The sequence below is a fragment of the Vigna unguiculata genome, chromosome 4 (assembly GCF_037176805.1).
Source record: "Vigna unguiculata cultivar grain cowpea cultivar isolate G323 ecotype 2 chromosome 4, ASM3717680v1, whole genome shotgun sequence".
In the NCBI taxonomy this organism is placed as follows: Eukaryota; Viridiplantae; Streptophyta; class Magnoliopsida; order Fabales; family Fabaceae; genus Vigna; species Vigna unguiculata.
This window is the reverse complement of record NC_140795.1, coordinates 32,846,298-32,849,935: the sequence shown is the minus strand read 5'-3', so window position 1 is coordinate 32,849,935 and position 3,638 is coordinate 32,846,298. Positions and strand designations below refer to the sequence as shown.

General features: G+C 35.7%; 1 pseudogene across 1 annotated transcript; it reads right to left on the bottom strand.

The window, feature by feature from the left end:
- Positions 1–885: 885 nt before the first annotated feature.
- Positions 886–3,213, bottom strand: LOC114181477 (cytochrome P450 81E8-like; annotated as a pseudogene). Its single transcript, XR_014994274.1, has 3 exons — positions 2,633–3,213; positions 2,151–2,517; positions 886–1,512 (listed from the first exon to the last, which is right to left on the bottom strand). The product of XR_014994274.1 is annotated as a cytochrome P450 81E8-like (transcript).
- Between the last annotated feature and the right edge of the window lie 425 nt (positions 3,214–3,638).

The window sequence follows — 3,638 nt, the reverse complement described above, 5'->3', positions numbered from 1 at the left end:
ATAATAAATATTTTCTTCTTCTCGACATAAAATATCAAGAAAGAAAAACATAAAACATCAAGAAATTAGGATTGTTAATATAAGTTTTTAGACTATCTTAAAAGTTAAAATAATATTGACATAAATGAGAATATGAGCAGAAATAAAGACAGACGAAACGAAACAAATATGTACATGTTAGTATTTATATCCATCAATGCATGCATTTAAAATAAAATGGATCAAAGGATACCGATAAATATATGATTTCATTTGTCAGCGTGTATAAAATTGTGAGTTTGCTTCGTACTTTCTCCACACGCTTTAGTTCAAATTAATGTATATTCTTCTTAAAGGTTTATTTTGTATGAAAACTGTTTTTTTATTTCGCTTTCATGATTTCCTTTTGACAAACAAAATAGAATATAAACCATACTCAATTTAAATTTGAACTGTTCTAAGATGAGACAGCATTTTAAAATACTACTGATGATGGTGGCATATTTATGTCATTTCATTCTTTTACATAACTTTTTTTCTATTTTATTTGCCAAAAGAATAGACACGAAAGGAATAATCTGCCATTTTGTAATTCTTCCACTCAATATACGACATCATTTCTATTTTGTTTCAAATGCACAAGTCTAAATTTATATATCTATGTTCTACTCATTTTAATTTGATTTTTTAACCTATCATATTTTCTAGTCATATTTTACGCATATCATTAAAAAGACTTAAAAGTCAATAAAAATGAACACATCATACGTATTAATGCATTCCTATTCCTATCTAGCTGAAAGTAATATAATAGATAACTCAAAAATAAAAGGATATATATGAAAAACGTTTGTGTAGTTTAAAGATTAGACTTGATCCTATGATTTGTTTTTCAACAAAGTATAATTAATTTCTTTTATTATGCATATTTCCATAACTTTATAAAGAACATTTCTACAATGGTGTGTTCTTAATAGCACTAGAAAATATCACTAATTGGTGATGGTTGCCACACTTGGCACATAGCTTCTAAGGGGAACTTTTTTCCTACAGTGACTCCTTTTCCTTCAATCAGATCAATTTCTTCATCAGTGCTTCGTTTCCACTCAAAACATTGAATCAATAAAGCCAAAGTTAGGCTCAATGTGCGTTGAGCCAAATTTGATCCAGGACAAGCCCTTCTCCCTAACCCGAAAGGAAGCAACTTGTTAACTTGGAGTCTCTATGAATAGCCCAAGCATTCACTAACAAAATTGTGTTTTGTGGAAGATTGTATTCTCCAATGGGGCAATCTTTCGAAGAGAAATGGGGTGCCAGCATTGGAGCCGCAGGATGCAAATGAAGTGTCTCATAAACAATATTTTGAATGTAAGGAAGTTTAGGAATGTCAACTTCATCTACTAGACGGTTTTGACCTATGTGAGTGTCTATTTCCCTTTTTGCCTTCTTTAGTATTTCTGGATGGTTTAATAAATTACTCATTGCCCATTCTAAAGTTACAGCCGATGTGTCTGTTCCTGCCAATAATATAACCTACAATGCAACAAATAAAAAAAATCAAATAAAAAAAATCTTGTAAATAATAAAACTAAAAAACACAATTTCCATCTTCTGAAAAATAAAATAACACTTTAAATAATACCCTTCTCTCTAATGTTTTTGCATATTTCTTCCAAAACATAAATATAAAGGAAAACAGACTATTTCAATTTAATCAAGAATATTAAGTAAGTTTGTTTTAATCACGTTTCTTTTTGAACCAGCTGACAGTTCATTTCACAAATTATGAAAGGAGGTAAGAACATGGGTGTAACAATTTTTCCCCAAGTATTGGTTTCCACCGTTTCCTAGACCAATGCATATGCTCACAAGAGTCGACAAACAGGTCTGTTATGACCACATGCACAACTGTCATCTGTAATGCTCCATGTATTATTTTCCCTTCCAATTTTTGTTTCATGCATTTCATTCACAAATTATCCAATCCCGATCTCAAATACGTGTGGCACCTACCTACATCACCTTAATTATTCAAGAAAGCTAGAAAAGACTGACTTATCCAGATGCCAATAATCAACGCAATATTGAATATACTAGTTACGCATTTACTTTACTTCTTTTCACTCTTTTAAACAACCTCAAATGATATAAGGAGATAATATAGTAATTACCAGGACAAGTCCTTTAATGATTTCATCCGTGTAGTATTCAGGTTGTGATTGTTGTTGTGTTAAAAGATGATCTATCATAGTATTGACGCTTTGTTTTCTGTTACGATGTTCATCAATGAATCCTTGTAAAAAAGCATCGGTTATCTTACTGGTTCTATTCAGGTTCTTCTCCAAATCATCAAAATTAAACCATCTCAGCAAAGGCAAGAAGTCTCCAGGATTATTTGCCCCTCCCACAGCCACCAACTCTTTAATAATCCCTCGAAATTGCCTTGCTTCTTCCACATCACACACATCACAATCTTCACCGTAATATCTCTTCCCAGACACCATCCTCATTATAATGTTAACAGTCATTTCCGAAAAGCTTCAATAAATTATACAAACAGTACAAAATTAAGAAAATTATGGAGTATAATCAAAACTTTGCTATCTACTCTTTCAACAATTTGTACCTAACTTAATTCTACGGCCAAATTTACCTGGATTTGAGTTCCACTTTGGCAAAGCCGCTGCGCGAGTCGTGAGCGAGCTTTCGCACGAGCCTCGTGACCTCGTCCCTTCGGATTTCCGAGAAGCAGTTCAAACGGTGCGTTGAGTGAACTTCGAGCGACACGATGCGGCTGAGGTTGCGCCAGTGGTCGCCGTAGGGCGACACCGCGACGGTGGTGTAGTTGTAGCCGATGTATTTTCCGGTGAGGAGGCGAGGACGGTTCGCCAAGACGATGTCGTTTTTGGTGAAGCACTCCTGCACTGCCTCGGGCGACGAAACGACAACGACGAAGCGCGAACCGAACCAGAGAGAGAAGACTTTGCCGTGTTTCTGAGAAAGGGCGTGGAAGGTGCGGTGGAGCGGTTGTCTCATCTGGTGGAGGTTTCCGATTATGGGGAAGGAGAAGGGCCCTGGAGGAAGGTTCCAGAAGCTTCTTGTTTTGAAGAAGAAGCTCCAAGAGAAGAGAAGAACGATGCATGTGAGAAAGAAGTAAAAAAAAGGGACCATGGTTGTTGAAGGTGTGGCTTGATAGTGTTGAGTTAAGGGAGTGTTTGGCCGAATCTTTTGTGTGAGTCCATATAAAAGGCGTGAGAAGGGTGTGAAGACAAATCCACGTGGGAGTTTGCGCTGGATAGTTAGGCTGGGAAAGAGCTTACGTAATAGATAATTTCATACAACGGTGACACTTAAGACTCTTGCTCTACGTGACAACACCACCGCAAGACACCACACAAAATGACTTAGAAAGAATGAGATACTTAGATATCGAGAAAAGATGGAATCTGTTTTATTAAGTAGTATGACTTGGCATTTATATAGAGTACCAAGTAAACCAAAACAGGTCTATGGGTGATTTGTTATCAACACGTAACACAATAGAGTTGGTACTATGAACCTTCAATTCAGTGAGAAGAGAAAGCAGGCACAAGGCTTTACAAGCATTGAATCACACAAACTAACAAATTTAAATTTCTGACATGTGGGTATTACGATCA